The 19,743-nt window shown below is 33.1% G+C and overlaps 1 protein-coding gene across 1 annotated transcript in view; it reads right to left on the bottom strand.

The window, feature by feature from the left end:
- Positions 1-744, bottom strand: part of LOC143410625 (collagen alpha-1(XI) chain-like) — a 41,895-nt gene extending 41,151 nt beyond the window's left edge. The window contains exon 1 of the mRNA XM_076871446.1: positions 530-744. The gene's annotated coding sequence lies outside the window, so the exon portion shown is untranslated. The remainder of the gene's footprint in view (positions 1-529) is intronic.
- Between the last annotated feature and the right edge of the window lie 18,999 nt (positions 745-19,743).

Here is a 19,743-nt window from a genome sequence, read left to right as displayed (position 1 = left end):
ACTGAGAACAGAGTTTGTAGCCTCCTAGGATGTATTATGCCATCTGGCTTCCCAAGAATTTTTCCATGCTCACCATCCCACTCTGCTCCTACCATGTTGGTTTCCTCCATGTTGGAACAAATGGGGCACACATTGGAATCAGAGGCTTTGCATTGGCTTCCTCTCCTCCTAGAACAGAATGCTTGTGATTCTCAGCATGGCATGTCCCTCACCTCCTTGACATGTTCCATTCCTACAGAGATTTTTCTGTCATTACTTTTTAAAATTGTTCTGCCCACTGACATTCCCTTTCCTCTGCACTATTTTTCTGTCTTTATTAAGTCTTTATTAATGTATTTCTAAATATTTCTAAATATTTTGCCTGCCTAGACTGCAAGATAAATTATGCAAGGTAGGCATTTCATTGTTTCGTTTTTTTCATTCCCAGACCCTAGAAAAAACTGTATCACACTTCATAAATATTTGTTGAATGATTAAGTGAAAGTATTGTTTTCAGCATAGCTAACACATTTGGTCACTGGCTACTTACTTCCCATCAGCGATGTTAACAGTTCTGAAGAGGGGATAATCTTCTGGAGCAGGTTTTCCAGTGTGGTCTTCAAACAGAAAAACAGGGGATCTCCCAACCTCAACACCAATTTGCTGAATACCATGCTCATTATATATAGATAAGAGGAAAGACTGAATTCCTTTTTTGGGTTTTACTGTAAATAATACTGAAAAATCTTCCAGAAAAGTTCCACCTGAAAAGAGAAGTCCAATGTGTTAGAAATTCTATATTTCCAAATTGTTCTTAGATCACAGCATTATTTTTGAACTTTCTATGTGGCCTTAATGAATCATCTAAATTCAAAAAGTAAACAGTTTAACAAACATATGGGGTAGGTGTGGGGGGACACTCTATGACTCTATTAACTTCCCACTTAATAGTGATCCAAGTTATGTGCAAACTTTAAAGTCACCCTTTAAAAGCATAATGATTATTAGAAATTGAATTCAAAGTAAGAAAACATGATCATGGCTCCAATACAATATCAAACACATAACAGTAACTCTTGAAACACTTATTTAAGCACTAATTGTGGCAAAAGGTCTCTATTTTCTGGCTGTGTCTAGTCTAAAGCCATATATATATTTTAAAAGAGGCATTTTAATGACATAATATAAAGATATTATTTTTTATCATCTCTTCAAAAGTTAGAGGTTTTGATCAGTTTTTGACACCACACGATGCAGTTTCACATATAAGAAGCATACATATTTATCAATAAAAAGTATCAGGTACTTAGCTAATTTGATTCTAAAGTCATGAAGACATAGTATCTTTTTTTCCATATACATATATATGTGTATATATATAAAATTTAATCCTCTTATGCCGCAGTCTGGCAGGCACAAAATCACGAACCACTCAAGCAGGAACAAACTTTATTTCCAAAACTCCCGCGAATGCCACGCATGAGGCCTTCTCCCGGGACACACACTACCCCAATTGGAAATCCCTCCTCTGGAATTCCCTCCTACCACACTTCCCCAACCAATGGGAACTCTCCGGGAGTCCCTGGAGAGCTCCAAAGTAGCAGGGTGAGGAGGACTGCAGGGGTCTAATCTCCAATTGAATGCACATTTTAACATAATCATTATCATCTCAATGGCTTGCTGGCATCACCTTTCAACCATCACCTTTCAGCCATGGGTCATTCCTACTTAGCTATGGCTCTCAGCACTCTTACTACTCTGACATATAAGTAAAACAGGCAAAATTTTTTGAGAGATGAGTTTAGTTTAAAAATATGTCCAGGTGTATGTGCATGTATGATAGATAATACCTGGACCAATATTAAGAGTTCATGTACAATCCATTGATTGCAAATTGTATTACAGGGAGTAGTATAAAATAATAAAGGCATTATGTATGTGTCTGTCATGCACTCACATTCAATTACAGAAGATCAGCAATTCCACTTCTAAGAATTTACAGACACTTGTATGTAAAGAAATGATTTTGTCATCAAAGCACTCTTTCTAATGACAAAATATTACAATGGGTTGCAATGGTTGAGACTGGTTAAATAAAATACAGATTATCTACATAATGGAATCCTATGAAACCACTTAAAAGAATGTAACAGATAGCTTAGCAATGCCCTGTTCTAAAATAGAAAATAAAATGGCTGAAGATGTAAATCAATGGTAAATCACCCTAGTGTTCAGGCCCAAGTATCAGTAAACAAATACATAAATAAAAGTATGTAACAGAAAGATGTTTGACTAAATGGAAATTATTTAAAATATATTATGGAAGGAAAAATAACAAGCCATGCAAATACATTTTATACTAAAAATATGTGCACAGAATAATTAAGCAGAAGGTTTTGGGTCATATCTCTGCCCTTTGACATTCTTACTATGTGTTCTTGGTAAATAATTGAAAAACCTCTTAATTGGTTTTTCAAACCATTACTAAGATAATCTGTCCCACCAGGATGTTCTGGAAATTAAATGAGAGTATATCACACACAAAAGAGCAATCAATGTGGGCTATTCTGCTCTTATCTCATATATATGTATATATACATATACACATATATTTGTATATACACACATATATATACACCCATGCATATGTATAAAATATATATGTATATAATTAAGTGAAACTAATACAAAACTCAAAATTGAAAAAAAAATGTGTAAAAATTTTCAATGGCATCACAGCAAATCAATCAATCCATCTATCTAGTTACAATTCAATTTATACATATAGTTTTGTTCAATTTGATTTATTTTTTTAAATTTTGTGGTACTAGGGATTGAACCCAGGGCACTGCACCTGCTAGGCAAGCACTCCACCACTGAGCTAAACTCTCAGCCCTCAATTGGATTTAAATATCACAGAAACAATTTTACATTTATGAAAATCAATAGAAGGAAAGTAGTCATAGGAAGAAAATCAAAAGATAATAAAACAAATCAACTAATAAAATGCTGCCGGGTGCAATGGTGTACACCTGTAATCCCAGCAGCTTGGGTGGCTGAGGCAGGAGTATTGCGAGTTCAAAGCCAGCCTCAGCAAAAGCAATGCACTAAACAACTCAGTGAGACTTTGTCTCTAAATAAAATACAAAATAGGGCTGGGGATGTGGCTCAGTGGTTGAGTGCCCCTAAGTTCAATCCCCAGTAACCCCCCGCAAAAAATGCTTCTGCCAGTTCACACTATAATTATATAGCTAGGTAATCCAGTTCATTATTGAAGAAGGTCCTTGGCAAACAAACTTTTTCTTCAAACAAGTACTTCAGAATACTAAGAACAACAAGACATTGTAACTGCATCTAAATTTTTCAAAGATTTTATTCAGTGAAATAAATTGATATTAAAATATTATGAGCTAGTGGAAAATAATGCCTTATCCATTATTTTAGACATTTATAAAAATGTCTACATAGAGACATCTAGGGAAAGTGGAATTTCAGGGAATAATACCTTCATACAAGACTAAAAGAATAAAAATTTTAATTAACCATGCAATATATGCACCTTAACTTTTGAAAATCTCTGGCTTCTTACTATACAAATCACTAAAATCTGTCCATTAAAATGTCTATTTCCCATTTTAAAGTTAAACATTAAGGGTTTTAATTGCAATCTTTAAGTTCTGACCTTTCAGAAATAAAATAAGCTGTCTAAGAAAATCATGACTTGATGTCAAAATTTCCAGTCTAACCTAGACACCCACCTTAGTTTCCTTCCTATGATAATTAATATTGTTCATAACTTAGTGAATTAATCAGACAGATATTAGTTCCACAACAGAAACACATTCACTGAAAATGTAAAATTTCATCAGAAATAAGTGATGAGAATTTACAGTAAAGATAAAATATGGGGTTTTACATTTTAATCCACATTTTGAAATATATAAATAGATTAAGAATAAAGCATGTTAAATGACTTGTTAAAAAGTGCTATTATTCCTTACTGTATGTGTTTATAAAAGTCATATATATATATATATATATGTGTAATAATAATCTTGACATATTGTTAGTATAACAAATTCAATAGTGATTGTTAAACCAAGCTTTTAAGATCATTAAATGTTGCCTCCAGTAATACTTTTGAAATGAAAAAAGGCATAATAACTTTTTAATATTTTAATATTACTGTCCTATGATTGTTATAAAGATATAGATCAATATATGTAAAGTTTTTTGTACAGAGTCTGTCTCATGGCATGGGCTCTAAAGGGCTTCCATTCAGCTCCAATTTTCAGAAATTTAAATTAAAGGTTTCAAGTTGGGACTTTGAAAGACACATACCTTAATTCTACTAGAATATTTTAATGACTGTATCCAACTGACAACTTCTCACTGCCCCATTGATGAATACTAAAGTTTCCAGTCCTTCCGCTTATTCTTTAGAAAAGAAATTGCTTTTATATCTTCTTATAATGCATGATAGTATATTCCAAATATATTTTTCAAAGATGTTTTTTACTGCTTTATAATTAATATTTACTATTTTAATATTTTAATGGTAATCTGTTGTGACTAATTTTTACTATCATTTTGCATAATGGACAGAAAACTTTACCCTCCAAAATGGCAAGCTTGTAATCATTTCCATGATGTTAACTATAATATGTGTCTCTTATCTGAAATGCTCACTGTTAGAATCATGCCTCAGACACCAATCATGTGAGGAGTAAAAACATTCATATAGTTAAATTCTGTTAACTGGAATGAAAGAAGATCCTATAGACATAAAATATTTTCTTTCTTCATGAGTAAAACAAGATAACATATAAAATTAATCAAATTAGCTAACTACCATCTTGGAATGCAGATAAACAGACCCTGATAATGACCCAATTATAAATAAAATAATAAACAATAACTTCATGAGTATTTCTAAAATATTTCCATTAGTCTATTTTTTTCTCTACTTTTTCTTTCTTGAAAATTCCCATCACTTTTTCTATTAGAAATGCAATAGGAAATTAAAAAGTAATGACTTTTACTATTTGAAAATTTTAAATTGGATTTTTAAAATATATTATAACTTAATTTTTAATTTTTAAAGTCAGAAATTTTAGACTTCATTGTTATACATACATTGTAACTTTTGTTTATCACAAATAATAGCAAAGCACAAAACATATTGGAAAATTCAACGAACAATCAAAATATATGAAATATACTTTAAAATGTCTTTGCATGAAAAGTTTGCTTTGTTGTTTTATAATTGTTTAATTCCTTGATTCATATCTTTCTGATAGTAAAAGTTTTACCTAAAAATAGAAAATTTAAATCTCTTGAGATCTAGAAGGTATAGGACAATATGAAGAAATTAATTGCAAACTGCTGCTGAGAAGATTCTAATGCCTCAGAAATAAATTTTGACAATATATGAAATATTGGCCTTGGAGAAAAAAATGTGGATTAAGTATTGATCTGTCTATAAGTTGGTCTAGTCAGACAGCATCTGTGAAACTGTTTAACTCTGTTAAACAGGGATTAGGACACCAAACTTAAACTTATAAGGATAAATAATTTGTCATGTATCAACTGCAAGTAGGTGCAAGGAGCTATCTGCTTAGAAAACTTGATACTCAGAAATTTTCATTCACCATTCAATTCCTTTTTCCCACAGTATCATAATTTCTAGATAATTAGTGTTATGAGATCAATTAGTACTTTCATAGAAGAAAAGAAATTATTTACCATGTATTTTTCCATACCATTATGAAACCCTGCTAGGTGAAGTCTTAGAAAATCTCTAGTCCCAGAACTCCCAGTAACTATGAGATGTGACTAGCTTTTATTATATTTCAGATAAGAATAGCATGCAAAGTTAATGCAAAATTAACATCTACCACAGAAGTGTTTCTTTCAACAGAAAGAGTACTAAGTTTTAGTCTTATGAAAATACACATTAATTATGTCTAAATCCACATGCCTATTAAACATACTAGTCAGTAAGAGTAAGGTCTCCTTCCAATTCCCACTTCCCCAATGAAAAAGTTCTACATGATCACATACAAAAATGGAATAAGTCATAAAATGCTGCTTTCACATTCTGTCATGTTGAAATTATGAATTATTAAGTGTTAAAATAAGCATATTTTGTGTGATTGTGCTGAATTAAAAGATTGGCAATAATTATTTTCATTTCCTCACTTTGGTGATCACAACGTATTTGGTAACTGATATATGATCAAATTATATTTCAACCTAGAAATGAGTATTATATAGAATGGTAAAAAGAAATAGTCATTAGCAAAGAAATAGTCGAAGGAGACTTAGTAGTAACAACAGTAGCAGTAATAGTAGGACTCATAATAAACTGAACATACCTGGAAATAACTGTTTAGTTGGGGCACTGAGTTGTGCTAGCTTTGAAACTCTGTAAGCAGTATCTGAACCTTGAGAGTTCTTTCTGTTTGTGCAAAATCCTGTTGTTTTTGATATTCCCTCTGGAGAATTGTGAAAATCTAGTGCTTTAAGTACATCAACTGGAGCAGCTGAAAAATAAGTTTAAAAAATAATTAAAAAGACAATCTAATATAAAATGGAATATTTTAATACAGAAAATATTATGTCATTCCATCCTTCAAATCTACTGTTTACCATACCTCCTCAAGCATATGGATGAGTGTCTATGGAGTGGGGTTAAAGATCATAATAGAAACAATATGAACATTCTCAAATGCAAAATCTAGAATGAAATTATGAATACACAAAATAGAAGGTGTTGGTATGTGTATTTGAAATTTAATTTTGTCTATATCATATATGTATATATGCGTGTGAATGTACATGTATCTGTGTGAGTATATATTAGGTATCTATACATAGATTTTTACCCTCTAAATTTGTAGTTATTTTATGACATTGCTTTATGCTTCACAGTAGAAACTGGAACTCCTGGAATTGATTGTCCCCCCGGCCCCACATAGCCCTACAGTATTTAATGTTACTTTTGACGGAAGCATCCATTTCCCAAATCCAATTCATTCTATCTCCAACTACTGTGTAGAGTCGACATAAAATAAGTTTGGAATCTTCAACTTTCCTTTTCCAAGTGTGTCTTATTTGGATAACCAGCTTCAATGGTATAAAACTCACATACCATACAGTATACAATTCAATGGTTTGTGGCATATTATACCATCTCTTTTAAATTACAGTAAAATATATATAACATAAACATTTCCCATTCTTCAATTCAGTAGTCATAATTACACTCACAGTGTTGTGCAATTATCACTATTATCCATTTCTAAAACATTTTTATCACTCCAAACAGCAATTTTGTAACCACCATGCAATAATTTCCCATTCCCATATCTCTTCTCCTACCTGTAGTAAGCTATAACCCACTTTATGTCCCTATGAAGTTGCCTATTCTAGAAACTTAATGTAAAGGAAACTAAACAATATTTCTCTAAACATAGAAGTAAAAATGACTCATCAACAATTTAACTACTAGGTACATGCCCCAAAGGCTCAAATTCAGGACTTGATGAAGAGTTGTATGCCAATTGCAGCAGTTTCATAATAACCAGAGGTAGAAAGAAATCAGGTTTCCTTCAAGGTATGAAAGCATTTAAGTTATGACACATCAAATTATCTCAACACCACACTGGAAACAGACCATGAAATAAGGAATCAACTACAACCTAGATGAACCTTCAAATCATTATGTTACATGAAATACACCAGATAAAAAAGGACAAACTGGATATTTTTGACCTCCAAATTCTCTGGTCCACAGCTATCCATCATTTAATCCATTAAGTCAAAACATTAATTGATTTGTGTAAATACTACTATAAAAATGGACTCTGGAAACTATATTACTCAATGTACTTATGATTACAGGCTTTCTGTATGTGTTCTAAAAAGAATATTGAAAGTAGGCCATGTGCTGACCAATGTGTCACTCAGCATGACTTACATATAGTTCTTATGTCACATATTATTATGGTTTGTTTCTGAATGTCCCCCAATAGCTCATGTGTTGAAAGCATGAGTCCCAATGTATCAAAGTTCATAAGTGGGATTATTAGACAATGATTAGGGCCTAACTCATTGGCTGGATTAATCCACTCTTAGCTGAATGGACTGTAGGCAGGTTGCATATGGCTAAAAGAATTAGGTCACTTGAGGCATGGCGTTAGGGACTATATCTGTACCTCACCCTTTCTCTCTCTCTCTCTCTCTCTCTCTCTCTCTCTCTCTCTCTCTCTCTCTCTCTCCTTCTCAGATCCCATGACCTGAACAGCTTTCCTCCACCATGCCCTTCTGTCATGATGTTCTGCCTCATCTCGGGCCCAGAGCAGTGGAGTTGGCCAACCAGGAACTAAGACCTCTGAAATTGTGTGCCCAAAACAAACCTTCCTCTGTTAAGTTTGTTCTTGTCAAGTATTTTGGTCACAGTGGTGAAAAAAATGACTAGTATATATCTTTAAATTCTAACTGGGGAGACACTATTTATGTTCCAGTAACTATGTAAGAGACATCATTTACATTTATATAGGTGTAAATAGCACTATTTGACTCATTTGTGTCTGAAAGGAAGAATGAAAGTTATTGATTGAAAAAGTTATAGTAGAATAGAATTGTCATCACATTTCAGAACACAATTTGCTTCATAAACATATTTTTTTCTGGGATGATTTCATGAAAATGGGACTGATTTTGGAATCAGGAAATACCATCACCTTAATTTAGCATACCCCATGAAGAAGAGGCTGACCTACAACAGGATTTTATTCTTTGAAAATTACAATTTCAACCAATATTTTTACAGTAATTATCAATCTGGCATAGAATGCATGAATGAATGATTGAATTTGGGCTTGTGAACATTGTGCATTTTATCTTTTCCTTAGTTCATTACTTTTTCAGAAATACTAACTTCTATATTTTCAAACATGTGACTTAGCTTTATATAACTTGCCTTATACAGTATGATAGATATGATTTCCTTTAATAATGAAGTCCTTCTACCGATTACATCAAGCTTCTGAATGGAAATCCATACACTATGCAGTAGAACACACATTTTTCCAAGTTTAAAAAGAAAATGTTTTTTATAGAAATCAGACATTTCAGAGGAATCTTTAACTCTACTAAGTATGGTATTTTTTAGTTCAATTTTGGAATTTTTAAAAACTATAATGTGTTTGGAAACTTTTTTTTTCACTAGTCCCTGTTTACAATGGCTGTTTTTTAGGCCAGTGGAATATCTGACTATTCTTCTTATCTAATTTTCTCTTATCATTAAACAAAGAAAATAGCCATTAGAGTAAGTGCCATATCCAGACAGCCTAATATATGCATGCACTGGTCACTAGACTAGGTCCTTTATGGGCATGGACCCTCACAAACCTACTTTTGTATCCCCACGCTATGGATGAGAGAATTTAGAATAAAAGAGAAAATTCAAGATAGTTCTGAGATCTATGTAAATATCAAGTGTATGCTTTTTCCACTGCAACACCCTCACTGCTATACCCACCAAGGAAAACTACAAAAAAAAAAAAAAAAAACAGACCTACAACATACACATAATAGTCTAAAATTATCTTGAGCCAGTTAACTGATTCCTCATGTTGATATTTATTTTAAATTAAACTCAATTCATGTTCCAGGATATAAATTACTAAAAAGGAGAACGTTAATGAAAGCCACAATCTTATCTGCTTATTTTATTTTATCTTTGTGAAAAGCCATTTTCAAAAGCAGAGCTGAATAAGACTCCAGAACAGACATGAACACAGCCATGAAGTCTGTAATTTAGTGAAGAAAACAATGCAGCCCCATGGTCACGGTCAAAACTAGGCATAGGTAAACAGCAGACCTATGACCACAAATTTCCTTTTCTCTATAATATCTCTTAACACAATGACCTTTTCCAAGAGCACAAACTTTGTCACATTTGTTCCTTTCTGCTCTGAAATGAATGTGGTAAAAACACAATCTCTGTACAGAATTCAAAATGAAGGTTCTCCTTTTAAAGTCTGGCAAAGTTCTTTATGGAGTCCATGATACAAAACCATAAATCTCTCCTCAAAAAATGGTAAAAAACAGGATCATATTATAAAGATTTTAATTAATTTTTTTTCTGAAATTGCCCTTAATATTTTCATTATTTCTGTTTCTAACCGATATCAAAGACCATTATAAACATTTCTGACGTATCCAATTCAGTATATTTTGTTCAATAATATCTTCCTGCCTTTTAATGCACATCGTTGGTAAATTTAAATAGAAGAACAGTACATCAGAGCCCTTTACTCTACTACAAAGGCCATTTGCTATGGTTTGGAGCTTGAATGTCCCTCACAGACACTATTGGGTGGTGCTGGAAACTTGAGGAGGTGGGGCCTAGTAGAAGAAATTTAAGTGACTGGGGGCATGATCTTGAGGGGAATTTGGTACCCCAGTATCTTCTTCTCTTTCTCTCTTTGCTTCCAGCTGCCAGGAAGTGGACAGATTTTCTCTACCACATACTGTAGTCATGATGTGCTGCCTTACCTCAGGCCAAAAAATGATAGAGCCAAATGACCATGGAATGAAGCCTTGAACCAAAATAACACTTATCCTTCCAGTTCCATCCTCCGCTGCATAAAGTCCTTTATGATCTCTCCTTACCCCCTAATTCCACCCTCACTCAGTGCTCTTACCACACTGAAGCAGACTTTCTGGAAGCCTACTCTCTTGTAAATACACATATACACACACACTTGAACTACATAAAATGGTGGTTGAAAATGACATGTGTGGAAATATTTAGAAGCAACTTTCTCTGAAGGTCACAGGAGTGCTTGGTCATAAAATTTAAAAATTTGAGGCCCAAATATATCCTCTCTATTGCATTCCATTGACTCTTGAATGTCCTCACTCAGTCATCAATCACTTTGGTTGTGGGCCTCTGGTCATTTTTCCCTGTTATATCAGCATCCCTACAGATTATTGATCTAACACCTCAAAATGCTTTGACTGTTTTTTCTTTATTTTCTCGTCTAATCTTCTTCACATACGTCCATGACAGTAATGAAGGCAGCATGACGTGGTGTTAAAGAGCCTGGGTGCTTCTGAATTCCATTAGTATCTATATGATTTGGACATATTACCTAACGGCTCTGTGCCTCAGTTTCTACATCTGTAAAATGAGAATAACAAAAATATTTACCTCAAAGAGCTTCTGCCAGAACAAAATTTTATTTGTTACAATGTCTTCGAATGGCATAGTGGTTGGGGAAACTATGCCTTTGGATTAAGATATTTTTGCTGCCTATCTTTGTATGGTGCATAAAATAAGAATGATTTTACATTTGTAAATAGTCAAAACCTCAAAATAATGCATAATATCTTATGAGATATTAAAACTATATGAAATTTGGGGCTGAGGATATAGCTCAGTTGGTAGTGTGCTTGCCTTACATGTACAAGGCCCTGGGTTCAATTCCCAGAACCACACACACACACAAAAATTATATGAAATTTCAATTACAGCATTCATAAATAAATATTTTATTGGGACATAGCCACACTATTCATTTGTTATTCATAACTGCTTTCACAGTATGACAGTGCTGCACAGTTGCAACGGAGTTTGTATGGCCCACAATGGCTGACATATTTATCATTCAACCTTCTTATGCTAAGTCCTAAAGGCTAAGTAGGATTAATCAGTGAAGAGGAGAAAGAAAGAAATGGCAATTATGGCAACAGAGATACAGCAAGGTACAGAGTTCAAGGAAAGAAAAGAAGTCATTCTTGTTCAAGACCAACATTAAACACGTTCAGCTGTTCAAATTCTCCTTAGATGTACCATGCTACTGAAACCTCTGGACAAATATTACACCTCTGTCATAAATTCACTTGCCATAAGTAAGCCATCTCTAGGTCAATATAAAAGACATACCAGGGCCTCAAAAATATTTGTTTCATACATTTCCACTCCTCACCCCCAGATTTATTGTCCCAATTGGAATAAACTTCTTTCAGTTTGTAAACTGCACTTTAATCTCTTTATCTTCCTTCATTGGCTACGAATAGTTGACTCATTTTTTTTTTAACCCTGTTATTAGAATAATTTGGAGCTGGGCATGGTAGCACATTCCTGTAACCCCAGAAACTCAGGAGACTGAGGCAAGATCCTAAATTCAAAGCCGGTCTGGGCAACTTAGCCAGGCCCTAAGCAACTTAGCAAGATTCTGTTTCAGATAAAAAATAAAAAGGGCTGGGAATGTAGCTCAGTCACAAAGTGCCCCTGAATTCAATCCCCCGTACCAGAAAAAGAAAGAAAAGAAAAAACAGAATCACCTGGAGAGCTTTTAAAACATCCATATGCTTGTGTCCCACCCCAGAATTAACAAACTGGAATGACTGTGGTGAGGCCCAAGCATCATCCATGTTTTAAATTTTTCCCAGCTGAATATAATGTGCAACCAGGGATAAAAACAGGTAGATCCCGAACTAGTCAATGTTTTGGTCTAAACCTAAGTATAACATTTTCTAGGAAACCTTTACTTTCCCAGGCAGTGGCACTCTCTCATAGTAGCCTATATTCCCCTTGAATAACACCACGTTATTTCATTTTCCTAATTTTATAATCATGACTCTGAACAATATGGTCTTGGACACAATCTAAAAAATAATATGACTTCTGGTTATTTGCACACACTACTTAATTCATTTCTTTCTCTCTCAAAGTTTATTAACATTTGTCTCCCCTGATAAATTGTTAACCCTCTGATAGTGAACAGTGATATTCATATTCACTGTTATACTGCCAAGGGATAGAAGTTGAAACACAGAAATTAATCAATAGAGATATATTTCACAAATAAATGAATGAGTAGCTACATCCAGCCTCTGAGTTGAAATATCTTTCCCATCAATCTAAAAGGGAAATGAAGAAGGTTGGAAGTGACATTAACCAATAATAATTTGAAGAGATTTCCAAGTTCAATTCAGGTAAGATAAGAAACAGGTGTAAAAAGGCCTTTCTAATGTGGATGTTGTCTCAAATTCTAGAGATTCACTTACCCTCACTTATACCTCAAATTAAAGGCAATATATGAAAAGTATCATCAAAGAAAGGAATGGAAATTTTTTTAAAGGATTCTAAACCATCTCCTGCCCAGTCACAAAATGCTTTGCTGCCCCAGGGAAGTATCAAGAGTACTACTATGGGTATGCGATAGGGAATGTAGGACTGAAAAGGAGAGAAAAGTGATTATTCATTGTAACTGACCTACTAGCAATGCACTACTCTCTTTCAAAATCATGAGATCTCTTGATAAAGAATCTACAACTTGGGATCTGACAAGTGTATAAATAGCAATCAATATGTCAGTTTCTGCAGTTTGAACTGCCCAAATTCTAACCAAGCTAAGGATTTATTTTCTGTATGAATTTGGGTAATTACTAACCCCACTAAGAATTAGTTTTCTCAACTCAATCTTACTTTGAGAATTAGATATGATAAGAAATTTTAATCTCTGAGAAAATGCGAAGGCAGTTAATTATTGTGTCTAACCCATAGTAAATAATGCCTGTAATGCAGGCTACTCAGGAGGCTGAGGTGGGAGGATTGCAAGTTCAAGGGTGGGCTGGGCAAATTAGTGAGATCCTGAAATAAAATATAAATGGCCTGGGGATGTAGCTCAGTAATAAGAATGTCCCAAGTTCAACATTGAGTGCCCAGTACTGCAAAGAAAAAAAAATTATTCCCTGGAAACTTCAATCTTTCTGAACACGTAGTTTCAGTGAGTAACTTCCACAATTCCACATAGCTATAATTAACTTTTTTCCTGTTATCTATTTTCTCTTGGGAAAATCCCTTTGTAATAGAGTAGAATACTGAGCAGTTTACTATCTCTAAATGTACATTACATGCTATGCAGGAAAATTATGTATTGCTTAGCAATCTCCCGGACATGCTCATATTGAAATTATTATGCTGATACCATTAGCATTTTCCTTTTATTTTATGTTTGCATTGATAGAAATTGATAAAACATAAACATAGTAACCCTGATGTGAGTTATTTATTAAAAAAATTAAAATTTAATATATAGTATTTCCTCTGGTACTATTCTTTCACTTATTTTAAATATACATATCACTTATAAGAGTATGTAAGTTTACCTTCATAAGATCATGTGGGCAAATAATTTCAATAGAAATCATAGGTGTTTCCTATGTCCCAATACAACCATTTTAGCTACAATGGCCAGCATTATTATTAATATTCTGTAATCTAATCTTCATCAAAGGAGAACAAAATGGAAAAAAATGACTTGATTAAATACATTAGAAAACTGTAATGTTATATGAGAAACTCTCATAGTTGTACAGTTTACATTAATTACTCTTGGATATGGGACCTGTTACATACTACTATTTAGAATTCAGTTTTCCCCCATAGGGTTTTATAATCAAATAAAATGTATTGCCATTAATAAGACTATGTTTTCTTAATATATTTCATTGTACATACACACAGAGAGATAATACAAATATCATAAATATAGGTATCTCATAGTTCTAGATTTTGACAGACATCTTGGAAGAAAATGAGTGTCCAATATTCAAATTGAAAATGTCAAGGACAATGGCAACATAAACCAGTAACATGGAGTGTTATGAATTTTATGATTAATTTCTCAAATCAAGCACCTGGTAAGCCTATTTGCACTGTTCTGAAAATACCAGCTTTGAAAAGTCAATTTCACAGTGAAACCCACAGTTCAAAGATTTAAAAAAAAAAAAGAAACAGTAAAATATTCTGAAATATAACTAATGAAAAAAAGTGACTCCCACAAAAATCATTTGAATCCACATCCAATTATGGACTATTTATTATTCTAATTTTGACCTATCCAGAGTTTGAGGGCAATGCTAAATTTATCCTTAATAAGAAACAATAAAAGAATTTTTCTTGAACATCAGCATAAAGGTACATGTCCTTGACAATATGTAATTATAATTGCTTTCTAGTTCTTTTAGCTGAAAATGTCTCCTAACTACTATCAGGGTACCAACATCATTGCTCTCTTAAACCTGTGAAATAAAGTAAAGTTAGCACTGCAATTTACAGCCACCATGTCTTAGAACAGCTGGATCTAAGTCCATGTCATCTATCAAATAAGATAAATGTTTTTGTATGTGGGATTTGACTGTCATGGTAACTATGTGAAAATTATACATACTTTAAAAAATCAAACTATGCTGTAGGAATTATAAGACATGTGTGACCTAAATTCTGCCAGCATCTAAAAATCCAAATAATTTAAAGCAATATTTGTACTCCAAAATAAAATAATTCAACATTTAATTCAAAATTTTCTGTAAAACATTAAAACAAAATCTCCATAACTTAAATAAATCATTATTTTTTATACAGTACAAATATCTAAATAGTACAGCACAAAGGAAGGTTGTAAAGGTGTGGAGTGTGATATCAAATAAAGAAGGCAAGGAAAACACTCACTGAAAAAGATTATTTACATAAAATCTGGACAGTCATAGGGGGCTCATATACCTTAATGTTTTTGAAAAAAAAAAAAGATTCTAAGAAAAAATAACAAGTGCAATGAACTAACATAAGAATTGGCTCAGAATGTTGGAAAAAATGTAAGAAGACATTGTCTCATCCAAAAGATGTAAGAAGGATATAAAAGGTGAGGTCAGGAAAGTGAGAATTAGGGTCTATTGAAGGTGAACTATATTAGTCCAAGGACATTTGATTTCATTTCAAGTGAGATGGAAAACCATTGAAAGGTTAAAGGGGGAAAGGTGATATGAACCAACTGTTTCTTTGACTTATTTTGTCAGAGCAGGTATAGCTTCATAGAAAATTGAAATGAAGGAACACAGACTTCCCACTCAACTTATTTTATCAGACCTCTGTGACTGCTATGTTGAGACAAACTGAAAGGGCACTAGAACAGAATCCTATAGCAGTTAGGAAGTACTTGCAATCCTCCACATGTGAAATGATGACTTTCTTGGACTGAGCAATGAAGTACTGAAGTACGGGGTCAGATTCTGAATATATACTGATGATTGAACAGACAGGAGTTGCTCACAGGTTAAATATAGGCTATGAGTGAAAAAGAGTCACAGATGACCTAGTTTTTTACTTGACCATCATGATCCATTGTGTTGCCCTAACAGATTGAGAAAACTGAAAGAGACAGGTTTTAGGAGAGGAATCTGAGATGACTTAAATACCACTAGGGCACAACTGAATAGAGTCAACTATGCAAGTATATATATAATTCAGGGGAAAGATCTGGGTTAAGTAAAACTTTATTATTAATGATACAAAGATTAAAGTTTATTCAAATCTGTAATTAATTAATTATGGTATTACCTAAAAACTATTTGATGTGTCTTCCCTTGAAGGAAATTTTTATGACCTAAAAATTATTACAATAAATATTTTGTCTTCTCAATTAAAATAGAGAACATGGCCTAATATTAATCCTTAGAAATTAAAAAAATTCACAAATGTTATCCTATGATACTGTAATCTGGCTAATTCCCAAAACTGTCACATAAGACTTAGAGATGTTAAGAGACTTCTTTTTGTCTTATAAGTTTTTATAAATGTGTAAATACTTTTGTTTCATGTATTCCCTTATAAAATAGGAAGATTACTTATTTATATCTTATTTATATAAATAAATAAGATTACTTATTTATTTATATACTTCCAAGTCTATGATGAAGTATAATTTAAATGTCCTATAATTGTTGAGAACACCTGGTGATTTTACTATGGTTGACTATTCCAGAAAAAGGAGCATAGCCCCAGTAGCCTGATTATTTTGTCAGAGGATCCGATGATGACAATAAACTAAGATCGTAGAGGCAGCAAATATGCACTGACCCTGCCAACTGAACAAACAGCCTTTCTGTACTTTCTACTTATTCATGAGATTGCATGCCATGCAGAAAAATATAACCATATGATCTTGTGTTATGTGTGCACTGCTCACTTCCCCAACCTTACCTCACATATACCCCTTTTCTTCTGTTCTCGCCAGCCTGCCTTTTTTCAAGTCCTTTATTCGGGTCCTTTGTGGAGTCGTTTGCCCTTCTGCTTCAAGCCCTCATGTCACTGCCTGGAACATTCTTTCCTCCTCACTTAATTTGATTATTCAATGCTCAATTGTTATTTCTCAGGGAAGCCTTCTTTGGCCTTACTGAGTTTCTATTCTGTGTTCTTCTGAAACCATGCACCTCTCCTTCAAAGCATCTAGCATTGTACTTGTGTATGCACTTGCATGACTGTTTGATTGATTACTGTCTTCTCAAGTGGATCATAAATTCATTGAGGCAGGATTGTGACTAACTTTGCCTAGCAACTAGTCTGAGCACATAATAACCTCTAGCATAATAACCTCTAACTGGATATGTGATTGAATGAATGAGCTTAGAATCTAGCATAAGTCCATAAGAGGACCTTGATAAATATTTGTCAATAAATAAACTAATGGTTGACTCTATTAATCAGCTTTTCATGCCTCTGTTATAGCAATATTCACATTCCATGAAAACAGAAATTGAAATACTGTCTTTGTAGCTCTGGCACCTAACATACTGGCGGTTCCCAGATGGTGAGAGTCATTTAAAATCTGAAGTTATTGACATACTCTATCCCTAATTTTGTTATAACAAAATACTTACACAGACAGAAATTTGAAAGCAAAAATAACACCAAAATTCCACGTATGGTGAAGAAAAGAAAGAACAGCCAGTTGAGAGTGGATGTTTGAAAAGTACACCACTTCTGATTAAAAATAGTCAAGGTTTTTAAAGAGGTAATCACTAAACACTAAAATTATATTGCCATTCAGTTTTCATGCTGACAAGAACAATGTTCATTGACATCTAATTTGTTATATGATTTGGAGACAAGGATTAAAAGAAATTATTTTCTGTATTATAATCAAGTGAACTACTCAATTCAGTTCTTTCAGAGTCAATGCAGTTTGGCAATACAGTATTTATCAAAAGATTTGCACACAGCAATAATTATCTTCCACTTAACTCACAGTGTCTCGTTATACAAGTGAAGCACATTCTCATTTTTGGATATATTTATTTTCTATTACAGGTGGTTTATAAACCCTTGGCTTTGCCTCCCAATTATCTACATAACTTTATAAAGCATCCAGGCTTGGATTCCATTCAAAATCTACTCAATCAAAATCCTCAGGGTTAAGATTGGAAATATATGTGATTCTAAGACAGCAATCATTTCCCTATCCTCTTTAGTGAAAAGCCTTTGCTTATGAATTCATTCATTCATTAATTCTTTTGACAAACATTTTATTTTCCATCTATTATGCTCCACATATGGTGCTAAATGCTAGTGTTACATAGGAAAAGGACATGGGTTTCCTGCTTTTACTGCATCAAAAATATTCTGTGATAAGTATTCAAGTTTGGGGTAAGTACAGTGTGCTTTAGGAGGTTGTGCAAAGCCAACATCCCCATCTTCAAGGTTGCAGAGAAGTATTCCTGAAGGAGATAAAGTCTAGAGAAAAACCAATGGTCAGCAAACTGGAAATACGATCAAGGTAGAATCACAGGTGGCCTGGAGGCAACCAGACATAGATGATTTTAGGAGATCATAACAACTTCAGCAGAAATAGGCTCAATGTATTCATATAAACCTGGACAGTAATTCATACACATCACCATATGTATCACATCTGTGGTTTTTGTTTAGGTAATTAAAGAATAAGTCTTTCCGTGAAGACTTATCCAATGCCTATTACATGGCTTGCTCTATGCACTTTGGACACATTAAAATAGATAAAAGCACACATCTTGGTGCTTTTGATGTAACTAAAATATAAAATAGGAACAGAATATAAAAACAATTTTTTGATAGTGGGGATTGAACCAGGGGTGTTTAACCACTGAACCACATCCCAAGCCCTATTTGTATTGTATTTTGAGAGAGGGTCTTGCTAAGTTGCTGAGGCTGGCCCCAAATTTTCAATTTTTCTGCCTCACTTTTCCAAGTTGCTGGGATTACAGGTGTGTGCCACTGTGCCCAGCTTTTCAAAACAATTCTACAACTACTGTCTATCAATGTTATAAGCACTTGAAACTTGTGTTGAAGATACTAATTCATAATATAATATGATTATATAAATTACTTCTAATCCAAATAATTACTTTTTAAAAATAATTATACATTGGTAGGTCATCATTTCTCTGTTATTAAGCAAAGTCAGACATTTAAACTCCAATACACACAAACTAAAGACTCAAAAATGACTACATGACAGTAATATTTCAAATTAACCATTTTAAATAAAATATTTCAAATTTACCATTTTCTTGAATTATACTTCCCTTTCCCATTCACCAGTAAAAATGGAAATGATAATTTATTTTATATATATATATATATATATATATATATATATATATATATATATATATATATATATCACTTCATATCTTACAGCAAACCACAATCTTAGAGGTAATATAAATGGGTAAAAATATTCAGAAGCATTTTTGGAGAGAATGTCCAAAACATTTTTCCAGATGAAAAAGCTAGAAATAAATTCCAACTTATTTACTTTTGAGATTGAGTAAAGAAAAGGGGGGCAGGGGATATATAATCACTGATAATAATATGACATGAGAGGAGGTCCCAAACTTTAACTTCACATCACTCCAAGTTAATAA

Source organism: Callospermophilus lateralis, chromosome 11, assembly GCF_048772815.1.
Source record: "Callospermophilus lateralis isolate mCalLat2 chromosome 11, mCalLat2.hap1, whole genome shotgun sequence".
Lineage (NCBI taxonomy): Eukaryota > Metazoa > Chordata > Mammalia > Rodentia > Sciuridae > Callospermophilus > Callospermophilus lateralis.
Note: the sequence above shows the minus strand (reverse complement) of the source record. Positions and strands in the feature narration are given on the sequence as shown.